This window comes from Ranitomeya imitator, chromosome 9 (genome assembly GCF_032444005.1).
Source record: "Ranitomeya imitator isolate aRanImi1 chromosome 9, aRanImi1.pri, whole genome shotgun sequence".
Taxonomy (NCBI): Eukaryota; Metazoa; Chordata; class Amphibia; order Anura; family Dendrobatidae; genus Ranitomeya; species Ranitomeya imitator.
Genome location: NC_091290.1, coordinates 34423894 through 34438592, shown reverse-complemented (window position 1 = coordinate 34438592; position 14699 = coordinate 34423894). Strand labels below are relative to the sequence as shown.

The following is a 14699-nucleotide window of genomic DNA, read 5'->3' as shown; positions in this document are numbered from 1 at the left end:
CACATGACCATGGGTGTTACGCTGCTGTCCACTAGGAGGCGACACTATGCATAATCTGAAAAAGATTAACTGTGGCTCCTCCTCTGCAGTATACACCCCTGGACGGCGTCAGCCTTCTCCAGTTTTTGCTTAGTGTCGCGTAGAAGGCACACCTAAAATTTTTTTTTTTACTCTGCTTTTTTCCGACAGGATAACAGATGAAGAAAAGTGGGTCTCCTGCGAGACTCCCGGCATGGCTCCTTCCTCGGCCCCCTATTATGGGGTGCCCGGTTGAAGTCGAGATGGCTATTCCCTATGTCAGGACTCAAGCGGACCCATAGGTCAAGTCCATCTGCGTCATCCCATAGCACATGGTCATCCCCTTCTAGGGAGAGACCGTAGTTCCAGGTCATCTAGACTGTCCCCTTCCAGGGGCAGACAATGCAGATCTCCACAATCCCTGAACCATCTGTGACTCCGACTCAGACAAGGAAACGGAGAGGTCCCTGATCCCAATATCCCTAGCAATATAGTGCTAGTGGAGGACATAATCTCTTCCATCCATCGGGTGCTGGACATTTCTGAACCGCTACCAGAGGCCCCAGAACACAAGATTTACTTTGAAGGAGCTCTGAAGCCGCCTAAGGTTTTCTCTAACCACCCAGAGTTTAAGGCGATCCTTAAAAAGCAGCTCTCACAGCCTGAGAAAAAATTTGCTAATCGCAAATATCTGGAGGCAAGGTACCCCTTCCCACAGAAGGACACCAAGGAATGGATAGATCCACCCGAAGTGGACCCCCCAGTCTCTAGACTAGCAGCACAGTCCCTCCTTTCACTGCCAGATAGCTCAACCCTCAGGGACGCAGCAGACCGGAAGGTAGAACGCATGGCTCCTTGAATTTTCGAGGCTGCAGGGGCATCCCTGGCTCCCACGTTCGCTTCAGTTTGTGCTGCCAAGGCCATTCTGGTCTGGGCCAAACATTTACAAGCTCACCTCCAAGCATCCGCTCCTGAGCTGTCGGACCAAGCGGTTCAAAGATTACATGCTTCATGCAGCTCTGGATTCAGCAAGGTGTGTAGCGGGGATAGCATCAAACGCCATCACAATTCGGCGTATCCTCTGGCTGCGGGAATGGAAAGCGGACGCAGCCTCAAAGAAGTCCCTCACGCACCTCCCCTACCTCAGTGGGCGACTCTTCGGTGAACAGTTGGACACGATTATATCCAACGCCACTGGGGATAAGAGTACCTCTCTTCCCCAACTGAAACCTAAACGGCCTTACAAGAAGCATAACCAAACCCTATTCCGATCCTTTCGGAACTCCTCGGGCTGGTCCATTTCGCGTCCAGCACAAAATCGTAACCGTTCCCCATGCAGGGACAACTCACGTTCGATGCAAAGGTCGGACAAGACCTGGCAGTCAAAAGCAGGCCAGTCTAAGCCCAGAGAAGGAAAATCTCAGACTTTCTCCTCATTATGACTCACGGACTCCGGAAGACACCACACCCGTAGGCAGCCGACTTTTGCTCTTTCATCAAGTCTGGCTGTCTATTACAGAAGACAGGTGGGTCAAGGAACTAGTGTCTTCCGGATACAAGATAGAGTTCGCCTCCAACCCACTGGTCCGATTCTTCCTCTGTGTCCCCCAAAACCACCAGCCAAGGCTCATGCCTTCCACCAAGCGGTCTCCTCGCTTTTTCAAGCAGGAGTCATAGTACCGGTCACCACAGCCGAGCGCTTCTGAGGGTTCTACTCCAATCTATTCGTAGTTCCCAAGAAAGGAGGCAGCGTACGGCCCATACTGGACCTAAACAGCTCAACAAATATGTATGGGTCTGGCACTTCCGCATGGAGTCCCTTCGGTCCATCATTGTGTCCATGGAGAAGGGAGAATATCTCGCCTCCATAGACATACAAGACGCATACCTGCATATACCTATTGCACCTGCCCATCAGAGATTTCTCAGGTTCGCAATCGACCATGACCATTACCAGTTCATGACTCTCCCGTTCGGACTCGCCACGGCTCCCAGAGTGTTTACCAAAGTCATGGCAGCCACCATGGACATCCTGCACTCCAGAGGCATAGTAGTCATTCCATACGTGGACAATCTACCCCTCAAGGCTTCCACCTTCAAGGACTGCGAGCTCAGCGTCTCAATCACAATCGACACTGAGTCGCATGGGCTGGTTATTCAACCTACATAAGTCATCACCAACCCCGAGTCAGTCTCTGACCTTCCTGGGAATGCTATTCAATATCTCCAGGGGTCTAGTGCTCCTTCCCAAGGACAAGGCATTGGCTCTCCACCTAGGAGTTCGCACCCTCCTCCGCAAACTTTCTCAATCTCTCCTGTTTGCCATGAGAGTCCTCGGCAGGATGGGGCAGCAATAGAGGCGGTACGATTTGCCCAGTTTCACCTCAGGCCTCTCCAACTAGCCATCCTCAAGTCCTGGGACAAGAACCCTTTCTCTCTCGACAGGGAGTTCCGGCTAACGTCGTCAACCAGGAGGTCCCTGCACTGGTGGCTCAAGCCAACCTCGCTAGCAAAGGGGAAATCCTTTCTCACAGGTCAATGGGAGGTTCTGACTACCGATGTGAGCCTGATGGGTTGGGGTGTGGTGCACATACAGGTCCTTCTAAAAAAATTAGCATAAAGTGTTACATTTCATTATTTACCATAATGTAATGATTACAATTAAACTTTCATATATTATAGATTCATTATCCACCAACTGAAATTTGTCAGGTCTTTTATTGCTTTAATACTGATGATTTTGGCATACAACTCCTGATAACCCAAAAAACCTGTCTCAATAAATTAGCATATTTCACCCATCCAATCAAATAAAAGTGTTATTTAATAACAAACAAAAAAACCATCAAATAATAATGTTCAGTTATGCACTCAATACTTGGTCGGGAATCCTTTGGCAGAAATGACTGCTTCAATGCGGCGTGGCATGGAGGCAATCAGCCTGTGACACTGCTGAGATGTTATGGAGGCCCAGGATGCTTCAATAGCGGCCTTAAGCTCATCCAGAGTGTTGGGTCTTGCGTCTCTCAACTTTCTCTTCACAATATCCCACAGATTCTCTATGGGATTCAGGTCAGGAGAGTTGGCAGGCCAATTGAGCACAGTAATACCATGGTCAGTAAACCATTTACCAGTGGTTTTGGCACTGTGAGCAGGTGCCAGGTCGTGCTGAAAAATGAAATCTTCATCTCCATAAAGCATTTCAGCCGATGGAAGCATGAAGTGCTCCAAAATCTCCTGATAGCTAGCTGCATTGACCCTGCCCTTGATGAAACACAGTGGACCAACACCAGCAGCTGACATGGCACCCCACACCATCACTGACTGTGGGTACTTGACACTGGACTTCAGGCATTTTGGCATTTCCTTCTCCCCAGTCTTCCTCCAGACTCTGGCACCTTGATTTCCGAATGACATGCAAAATTTGCTTTCATCAGAAAAAAGTACTTGGGACCACTTAGCAACAGTCCAGTGCTGCTTCTCTGTAGCCCAGGTCAGGCGCCTCTGCCGCTGTTTATGGTTCAAAAGTGGCTTTACCTGGGGAATGCGGCACCTGTAGCCCATTTCCTGCACACGCCTGTGCACGGTGGCTCTGGATGTTTCCACACCAGACTCAGTCCACTGCTTCCTCAGGTTCCCCAAGGTCTGGAATTGGTCCTTCTCCACAATCTTCCTCAGGGTCCGGTCTCCTCTTCTCGTTGTACAGCGTTTTCTGCCACATTGTTTCCTTCCAACAGACTTACCATTGAGGTGCCTTGATACAGCACTCTGGGAACAGCCTATTTGTTGAGAAATTTCTTTCTGGGTCTTACCCTCTTGCTTGAGGGTGTCAATGATGGCCTTCTTGACATCTGTCAGGTCGCTAGTCTTACCCATGATGGGGGTTTTGAGTAATGAACCAGGCAGGGAGTTTATAAAAGCCTCAGGTATCTTTTGCATGTGTTTAGAGTTAATTAGTTGATTCAGAAGATTAGGGTAATAGGTCGTTTAGAGAACCTTTTCTTGATATGCTAATTTATTGAGACAGGTTTTTTGGGTTATCAGGAGTTGTATGCCAAAATCATCAGTATAAAAACAATAAAAGACCTGACAAATTTCAGTTGGTAGATAATGAATCTATAATATATGAAAGTTTAATTGTAATCATTACATTATGGTAAATAATGAAATTTAACACTATATGCTAACTTTTTGAGAAGGACCTGTACACCACAGGGCAAGTGGTCCCCAGTGGAAGCGACCATGCCCATCAACATCCTGGAAATTCGTGCCATCCTCCTGGCATTGAGGGCCTTCAATCACTTACTGGCAGCCTCTCACATCAGAATACAGTCGGACAATGCCACGGCTGTGGCATATGTGAATCACCAAAGGGGGACCCGCAGTACCCAGGCGATGCGAGAAGTGTCACATATCCTCCACTGGGCGTAGGACACAGGGTCAGTTCTCTCGGCAGTCCACATTCCGGGTGTGGACAACTAGGAAGCGGACTTCCTCAGCCGACAAGGAATAGACTCAGGAGAGTGGTCTCTCCATCCTGAAATTTTTCGCCAGATCTGCCATCGCTGGGGGACCCCGGATGTGGACCAAATGGCATCCCACTTCAATGCCAAGGTCTCCAACTTCATGGCCAGAACACGCGATCCCCGGTCGCTTGGAGCAGATGCTCTGGTTCAGGACTGGACCCATTTCCAGCTTCTGTACATTTTTCCATCTCTCCCCCTGATATCCAGGGTGGTGAGGAAGATCAAGCAAGAGGGAGTTCCAGCCATCCTAATCACACGGAACTGGCCCAGACGTACATGGTACGCCAACATCGTACAACTTACAGTAGACTCCCCCTGGCGCCTCCCCGACCTCCCGGATCGTCTATCACAAGGCCCATTCTACCACCAGAACTCGGGGGCCCTCAATTTGATGGCGTGGCCCTTGAAACCTGGGTTCTAACCAAGGCAGGGCTCTCGCCGGATGTCAGGACGTCATTAGGACCATGATCAGGGCATGGAAGCCAGCCTCTGCTAAGATTTATTACCATACCTGGAAAGCCTTCTTTACCTGGTGCGAATTTTGTGGCCAGACCCCACTCCCTTATTCCCTCCCCAAACTACTTGGCTTTCTCCAATCGGGTCTGGAGGCCAGGTTGTCCCTGGGGTCGCTTAAGAGCCAGGTGTCAGCCCTCTCAGTGTTTTTTCAAAGGCGCATTGCTACCAAGCCGCAAGTAAGGACTTTTCTTCAGGAGGTTTCCCGATTGGTTCTCCCCTACAGAAGACCACTAGAAGTGTGGGACCTTAACTTAGTCCTGACAGCATTGCAGGAACCACCCTTCGAACCCCTTAAGGAGGTCCCGCTCCGCCTTCTATCCCAGAAGGTGGTTTTCCTGGTGGCAATCACCTCGCTACGCAGGTTGTGTCTGAACTGACAGCACTCTCCTGCAGAAGGCCCTTTCTGGCTTTTCACGAGGACAAGGTAGTCCTCCGTATGGTCCCATCCGTCCTTCCGAAGGTTGTGTCCAACTTCCACCTCAATGAGGAAATTTCTCTGCCTTCACTTTGTCCGATCCCAGTTCATAGAGTGGAGAAGGCTCTGCATACGCTTGACCTTGTCAGGGCATTGCGTATAAATGTGTCTAGGACTGCGTCCTTCCGGAAGTCTGATTCTCTTTTCCTTCTTCCGGAAGGCGGCCGCAAGGGTCTGCCAGCTTCCAAAGCTACCCTTGCCAGGTGGATTAAATCCACCATACTAGAGGCCTACCGCCTTAAGAATTCTCCTCTTCCAGGCGGTATTACGACACACTCTACACGGGCGGTAGGGGCCTCCTGGGCCATTCGGCACCAGGCTTCGGCACAACAAGTGTGTAAGGTGGCCACTTGGAGTAGCCTACACACGTTTACTAAGCACTACAGAGTTCATACCCAGTCCTCAGCGGACGCGAGCCTGGGTAGATGTGTTTTGCAGGCGGCAGTGCCCCAAGTGTAGGGGCCTGTCTGCACAATATTCGTCCATTGCTTCCCACCCAGGGACTGCTTTGGTACGTCCCATGGTTCTGTGTCCCCCAATGAGGCGACAGAGTAAAGGAGATTTTTGTGTACTCACTGTAAAATCTCTTTTTCTTTGCCTCTAATTGGGGGACACAGCTCCCACCCTGTTGCCCTTTCCAGGCCATTGTTACTGTTGAGTTCTCATTGTTTTCTTGAGCTCGTACATAGTTGCCTTCTTATAGGCAAGGTTATGTTATTCATGTTACATTCCTCCTAATGCTTTTGCACAAAACCGGAGAAGGCTGACGCCGTCCAGGGGTGTATACTGCAGAGGAGGAGCCATGGTTAATCTTTTTCAGATTAGGCATAGTGTCGCCTCCTAGTGGACAGCAGCATTATACCCATGGTCCTGTGTCCCCCAATTAGAGGCTAAGAGAAAGATTTTACGGTGAGTACACAAAAATCTCCTTTTTATTATTATAGCGCCATTTATTCCATGGTGCTTTACATGTGAGGAGGGGTATACATAATAAAAACAAGTACAATAATCTTAATCAATACAAGTCACAACTGATACAGGAGGAGAGAGGACCCTGCCCGTGAGGGCTCACAATCTACAAAGGATGGGTGAGGATACAGTAGGTGAGGGTAGAGCTGGTCGTGCAGCGGTTTGGTCGATCGGTGGTTACTGCAGGTTGTAGGCTTGTCAGAAGAGGTAGGTCTTCAGGTTCTTTTTGATGGTTTCGATGGTGGGCGAGAGTCTGATGTGTTGGGGTAGAGAGTTCCAGAGTAGGGGAGATGCGCAAGAGAAATATTGTATGCGATTGTGGGAAGAGGGGAGTAGAGAAGGAGATCTTGTGAGGATCGGCGGTTGCATGTAGGTGAGTTCCGGGAGATGAGGTCACAGATGTATGGAGGACACAGGTTGTGGATGGCTTTGCATGTCATGGTTAGGGTTTTGTACTGGAGTCTCTGGGCAATGGAGAGCCAGTGAAGGAATTGACATAGGGGAGAGGCCGGGGAATAGCGGGGGGGATAGGTGGATTAGTCAGGCAGCAGAGTTTAGAATAGATTGGAGGGGTGCGAGAGTGTTAGAGGGGTGACCACAGAGCAGGAGGTTGCAGTAGTCAAGGCGGGAGATGATGAGGGCATGAACTAGGGTTTTTGCAGATTCTTGGTTTAGGAAAGAAGAAAGCCATTCCTAACACCCCCTTTAATTAAGATAGCCCAGTGGTGCTAACCAAGTGACTTCAGTTGCTAAACAGCCACGTACATGCAGCCTTGAGGACTCGCAAATATTTTTCGAGCACGCTCGAGTTATCCCCCGAGCATGCTCGGATATCCCCTTATCCCAGCACGTTCGCTAATCACAAATCTCAAGACAATAGGATAGATTGAGAAAAGGAGATTATGTTTCTCATGAGTAGAACATTCAGGGCAAAATCACTGGAATAAGATGGATTGATTACGATTATGCATTTTGGAACTTTGGCTAAAAATTTGGCAGTGGTTCTAGTGAGACTGTCAATATGGAAGCTGAAGGGTAGATCCACTGCAGACAGAGCATGGAGTTGCGCTTACAGGCCTGGCAGATGTTATGGCCTGGAAGAAAGAAACCTTTACAAACACATTTTTGCAGGACCTCTTCCATACGTTCAAAGATAAAAGCATAAATCTCAATTTATTAGGTGGAAGGATGGTATCTCTCATTTTAGCAGACTGTTTCAAAACCTCTTACCAAGAGTTCTAATGTTAAGATATGCTTTGTTACAAGACTGACGATGGTAGGTCCTTACTAGCCATCTTCTCCGGAAAGATGGAGTGCATACATTAGCTAGGACCTAGAGACATATACACTGCACTATTATTGGTAATGAGCATGAATCTTGCAGCAATGGAAGGCTCAAGAAGTGGACATGAGCTGGGGAGGCCAATGATTGAGAAGTGCTCATGCCTAGAGCAATTGCTGTCTGCTATCTTACTGATAAAAAAAAAAGCTGGTAGCCAAGCTCCTCTTGTAGTTCTTGAGATCATAACTCACTATGATCCGACTATTTAACCACTTTATATGCAGAACTCAATAACCACTGAATTTAGGAAATTTGACAGAGGCCAGGGTGTTGCCGTGTTACTTATATGTACTTTGTGTATAGATTGTCCAATATCCAGGTGCTTGGTGGCCTAGCATCTCTTAATAGGACTTCCACAGACAGGCTTTGTGTTACCTAATCTATCAAACAGATCCCAGGGGCCTGACCTTCCATCTGTAAACTCTGTATATGGGTTTAAACTTACACAGGGGGCCCCTGGGTGGGGTCCAAGGAGTGGCTGCTGGACGGTAGAGCAGTCTGGCAGAGGATTATTACAAATCCAAACCAGTACCAAGAACAGAATTGTCAGGCAGCAGAGTAGTAACAACATGAGCTGAGGTCAGAAGTAAGGCTGGGATCACACACAGCGAGATACGGCTGAGTCTCGCAGGTTAAAACCAAGCTCTGGCCCCAGCACTCCAGAGCGGAGCGTGCGGCCACACAGCAATACATATAGCCGCACGCTTCGCTCCGGAGTGCTGGTGCCAGAGCTTGTTTTTAACCTGCGAGACTCGACCATACCTCACTGTGTGTGACTCCGGCCTAAGAAGCAAACTAGGGCTGGGCAGAAACAAGTTAACCAGAGTAAGTCAATTCATAACTGGCTACTAGGCAGGTATACATATAATGCGAGCCCTACGCAATGTTCAAAGTAGGGAGGTAATTGGGTGACTAAGTGACTAAGTTCTTGAGCTAACTCAAAAGCTCCCTGCCTTGACAGCACCATTAGCCCCACAATATGAACCCAGCTTTGACACAGTACCTATAGGTGACAGGGCCGCTGCATTACTCGTGCTTACTTGATTTACAGATGCGGCTAAGTATGTTCAGTGCTCAGCAGAAGATATGTCATTGGACATTATCAGGCCCGGCTCCTTTTCTGAAGTTTATTTTCTATGTGATATTTTGTTTTTGTTTTTATGTTCGCCAATATGGACGTGGGTTTTTTTTTTTCAGAAGTTTGTAGCCGTTTCATCTATTGTGACTTTTTTTTTTTGCACACAGTCTGCCCCAAAGTGATTTTATGTATGTCTCAAATATTTGCACAAATTTTGCATGACTTCAGTGGAACGTGCAATTTTTTTCTCTTTAGGCGCAAAAAAAGTAAAATACAGAAATAAATAGCAGTTTTGAGTATGTTCAAAATTCATGAACCATATTCGCCATTTTGAAGAATTTGGCCCCAGAAACATCAATGAGTGCCACAAGACTTAAAAAAAAAAAAATTCTTAAAATGCAAATGAAGAATCATTCCCTGTGTGTCCTTGGAGGATGAGAAACTTTGTATTTAATTTTATCATGTGAATCCACCGGTGGTAGGTCTGTGCCATCCAGCCGTTAGCATTGGTTTGGTGGGGATCGGTTCTCGCCACATTATTCCTGTTGTGCCCCAACTTAGTTGCACCAAATACTCTTGTAACCATATCTAAATTTGGTGGTTAATTCCAAGTGTAATAGCCGGACAGATCAGTCACTGTACTCACTGTCCTAGTGGCTGCTGGTGGTTTTGCCGTTACTCCCGATGTCACGTCGAGAGTGCGGCAGCCAATAAGTGAGCTGAGCCGCTCTGAGCGGAGTGTTCCCATGCAGACGTCAACGCCTAGTCATGCTGGAAGTCCAAGCCCAGAGCGAAGCAGGTCGAAGAGGACGCATGTGACCCGGGAAGTCAAAAAGAGAAGACGCAGAGGATCGACAACATGGGGTATATACCATATCAAAGATCCAAATTTCACTGCCATCAACAATTTTGCACCTATGTGAAGATATATTTACTTTACCTTCGTTAAATATATAGCAGGTTCATAGGAAATAATTCAAAAGTTAATGGTTTCACTGGGGATCGAACCCAGGACCTTCTGCGTGTAAAGCAGACGTGATAACCACTACACTATGAAACCTGACAGTGTTGGCTTCTGGAGCAGAATGTTGGCTGCCAGGGACAACTTTACACCTATATGAAGATATATTTCGCCGGTAACACATATAGCAGGTTCATAGGAAATAATTAAAAAATATAAGAGTTAATGGTTTTACTAGGGATCGAACCCAGGACCTTCTGTGCGTAAAGCAGATGTGATGATTGCTACACTATGAAAAAAATGAAGTCCTGCAGAGTGTTGGCTGCTAGGGACAGTTTCATATTTTCTGTAAATCCGATGCGACTGTTTTGCTATGAAATTGGTCTTGTTTTTAGAGGAACGATATATTTTAAAAGTGAATTCAAGACGATTGTTATAATGGTCGGATAGTTTTTGTTCTTCTAAGGTGTTTTGAACAATTAAGTCCATGACTTTGGTGATTTCAGCCAGGACTTTCTGCCTACCCAGCAGCTATAATTGTGACTACTACAGTATAAAAAAAAAACCAAAGGTGAAAAAGTGACAATTTCTTTCTTTGTGACCAAAAAAGTGACCCCTATAGACAATTTTACACAGGGAGTAATTTATATTTGGACAGTAAGGCAATGTTCACATGCAGTAGTTTTATAATGCAAATAACAAGATGCTTTTTACAGGTCCAGCAAAAGCTAAAAGATTTCAGAAATCTCGTGCACACGCATGTTATTTTTTTTTCTCGACCGAACTTGAGAACTGCAGTTTGTCAATTTTTTTTTTGTGTTTTTGCAGCATTTTTTTCGCCCATAGAAAGTAATGAGAAAGTGCAAAAATTGCAGCAAATGGGTTTTGATGAGCCTCCAGGCAATGCGTTTCTGACCTACATGGTCCTTTGTCCAAGCCTGAAAGGGCATAAACAAAAGGCAAAGGATATGCAAAGCCAGCCTCAACAAACAGGCGAGTGTGAATACAAACAGAAAAAACACATGCAAAGATACAAAGTAAGAAAAGGAACTTGCGTATGTAAAAAACATCTATTAGAAAGGCATACGTTTCACAGGAACAATTAGTAGTAAAGAATGAGATCAGAAGTTTTGTTTAAACTTTTGGGATTTAAATACTATATCCAATATGCCTCCCCTAGTTTCTATCATGGGTAAAGGTTCCGTCACACTAAGCGACGCTGCAGCGATACCGACAACGATCCGGATCGCTGCAGCGTCGCTGTTTGGTCGCTGGAGAGCTGTCACACAGACCGCTCTCCAGCGACCAACGATGCCGGTAACCAGGGTAAACATCGGGTTACTAAGCGCAGGGCCGCGCTTAGTAACCCGATGTTTACCCTGGTTACCATCGTTAAAGTAAAAAAAACAACCACTACATACTTACCTACCGATGTCTGTCCTCGGCGCTCTGCTTCTCTGCTCTGGCTGTGAGCACAGCGGCCGGAAAGCACAGCGGTGACGTCAGCGGTAGGTAAGTATGTAGTGGTTGTTTTTTTTACTTTAACGATGGTAACCAGGGTAAACATCGGGTTACTAAGCGCGGCCCTGCGCTTAGTAACCCGATGTTTACCCTGGTTACCAGCGAAGACATCGCTGAATCGGCGTCATACACGCCGATTCAGCGATGTAAGCAGGAGAGCCAGCGACGAAATAAAGTCCTGGCCTTTCTGCTCCGACCAGCGATATCACAGCAGGGGCCTGATCGCTGCTGCCTGTCACACTGGACGATATCGCTAGCCAGGACGCTGCAACGTCATGGATCGCTAGCGATATCGTCCAGTGTGACGGTACCTTAAGGCTACTTTCATACTAGCGTCGTACTCGGCCCGTCGCAGTGCGTCGGGCCTAGGTTCCGACGCTAGCAGTGAATGCGCCGCACAACGGGGGCAGTGGATGCATTTTTCCAGTGCATCCGCTGCCCCATTGTGAGGTGCGGGGAGGTGGGGGCGGAGTTCCCGCCGCGCATGCGCGGTCGGAAATGGCGGACCGTCGGCAGCAAAAAACGTTACATGTAACTTTTTTTGCTCCCGGCGGTCCGCCACAACACGGTGCAACCGTTGCATGACGGTTGCGACGTGTGTCAATGCGTCGCAATGCGTCGCTAATGTTAGTCTATGGGGCAAAAACGCATCCTGCAGACAACTTTGCAGGATGCGTTTTTTCCCCATAAACGACGCATTGCGACATATTGAAAAAAATACCAGTGTGAAAGTAGCCTAAGTCTGTTAATCCTTTTAACAGCACAAAAAGAGAAGCGAGTGCAGCGCCGGATCAAGATGTTATGGTGCCCAGCGCAGATGAACCTAATGCCACCTCCCCCACCGTTCCTTCTGCCCCAAGCTAAGAAATGTGTCAGATACTACGATAACAGTATTTGGTCAGTATGTTACATCAGGATTTGTCAGGCCAAATTTGCAGCTGTATTAACCCCTTAGTGGGATATGATGTACTATGTGAGTCATACACTGTCTCCGCATCTTTCCGGGCTATTGATGGCTATCATAATCAGCCATCCTCTGCCTCTAAAGGCCCCTTCACATTAAGCGACGCTGCAGCGATACCGACAACGATCCGGATCGCTGCAGCGTCGCTGTTTGGTCGCTGGAGAGCTGTCACACAGACAGCTCTCCAGCGACCAACGATGCCGGTAACCAGGGTAAACATCGGGTAACTAAGCGCAGGGCCGCGCTTAGTAACCCGATGTTTACCCTGGTTACCATCCTAAAAGTAAAAAAAACAAACAGTACATACTTACCTACCGCTGTCTGTCCCCGGCGCTCTGCTTCTCTGCACTCCTCCTGCACTGGCTGTGAGCACAGCGGCCGGAAAGCAGAGCGGTGACGTCACCGCTCTGCTTTCCGGCTGACCGACGCTCACAGCCAGTGCAGGAGGAGTGCAGAGCAGAGTGCCGGGGACAGACAGCGGTAGGTAAGTATGTAGTGTTTGTTTTTTTTACTTTTAGGATGGTAACCAGGGTAAACATCGGGTTACTAAGCGCGGCCCTGCGCTTAGTTACCCGATGTTTACCCTGGTTACCAGTGAAGACATCGCTGGATCGGTGTCACACACGCCGATCCAGCGATGTCCACGGGAGATCCAGCGACGAAATAAAGTTCTGGACTTTGTTCAGCGACCAACGATCTCCCAGCAGGGGCCTGATCGTTGTTCGCTGTCACACATAGCCATTTCCTTAACGATATCGTTGCAACGTGACCAAAAGCAACGATATCGTTAACGATATCGTTATGTGTGAAGGTACCTTAACAGTTCAGCCCAAGGCTGTTATCCTGCTAAATGCTGCATTTACAGCACGCCGGCAGAGGGGTACGCTGTTCTAATCACTCATCAGCACTGCTACAGCGTCAATGGGTGATCGTGATGACCTGCGTTCTGCTGAAGACCCCCTGTGCCTGTCATTATGATCCTCCTGTGAAATCCACCTTTATGATGTTCATAAGAGATCGTGATTTATTTATTTTTTGCATTTTACAGCATTGCTATGTATGGTACAAGGGATCAGACAATCCCAGGTTATAGTCCCCTAAGGGGACTAATAAATCCATTTAACAGTATGAAAAAATATATATAAAAGTTCAAATTACCCCTCTTTTCTCTCATTAAAAAATTAAGGAATAAAAACAATAAAAAAAATACACACATGTGACGTTGCTGTGTTTCGTAAAAGTCCTATCAAAATATTAAATAAATTAATCCAAGAGGTAAACAGTATAAGAGAAAGAAAAATCTAAACGCCAGAATAGCAGTTTTTCCGTTTCTGCAAAATAACAGGCGATCAAATCATCGTATCTATCCCGAAATGGTATCATTAAAAACTTTAGCTCAGGGCGTAAAAAACAAGCCCTCACCCAGCTCCATAGCCTGCAAATAGAAAATATAGTGGCGACACAAGCAAATTTTTTTTATTTATAAATTTTTCAGAATTTTTTTTTTTCGTTACTTGAAAAAAAAAAACTATGCATGTTTGGTATCTCTGTACTCAGACTGACCGGGAGAATTATATTTCTAGGTCGTATTTACGCTAAAAGACTGCAGCACTCTCGAGATGTCAGCAACCAGATCATTTAGGTCTCCACCAGTTATGCCACATTCTGTGGGGTAACGCGTGGGGTCCTAGACTCTCTACCTCCCTCATTTTCCTATGAGTTGCCTGTTGGACAATCCCTCCATGAGTTACGGCTGTTGATCATATTATTCGAGCCCTCCAAAAACACGCGGTCAGCCCCAGAGCATGCTCAGATAACACCTCATCCCTGCACATTCACTCATCAGTACTTGGTTGTTCTTTCTCTTAATAGGATCTGAATATTTTGCCATGAAATTAGTCTTTTAGTCGATATATTTTGAGAATGAATTCAATATCATTGTTGTAATATCGGGTCATTTTTTCCACGAAAAGTTTTTCAAAATATCAGATTTATGGTTTTATTGGCGACTGTAGCCGGGACTTTCTGTCTATCTCGTAACTATAATTATGACCACAGTAAAAAAAAAACAAAGGTGAGTAAGTGACATTATCGCGTTTGTTCCAAAAAAGGGGACTGCTGCAGAATATTTTATACAGGGAGTAATTTACGTTTTTTTGTGGCACATTGTACTTTATAATAATGGTAATTTTAGGTTGACTTGTTTTGTGTTTATTCATAAAAATATCAGAAATGTTATCAAAATTTCCAAAAATTTGCAAATTTCAAACATTTAATGATTATTCCATTAATCCAGATAGTCACACCAAAAACAATCATTAATAAATAA

At 46.6% G+C, this 14699-nt stretch overlaps 1 non-coding gene across 1 annotated transcript; it reads right to left on the bottom strand.

The window, feature by feature from the left end:
• Nucleotides 1–9911: 9911 nt before the first annotated feature.
• Nucleotides 9912–9984, bottom strand: TRNAV-UAC (transfer RNA valine (anticodon UAC)). The gene has a single exon. It is a non-coding gene; the product is annotated as a tRNA-Val (tRNA).
• Between the last annotated feature and the right edge of the window lie 4715 nt (nucleotides 9985–14699).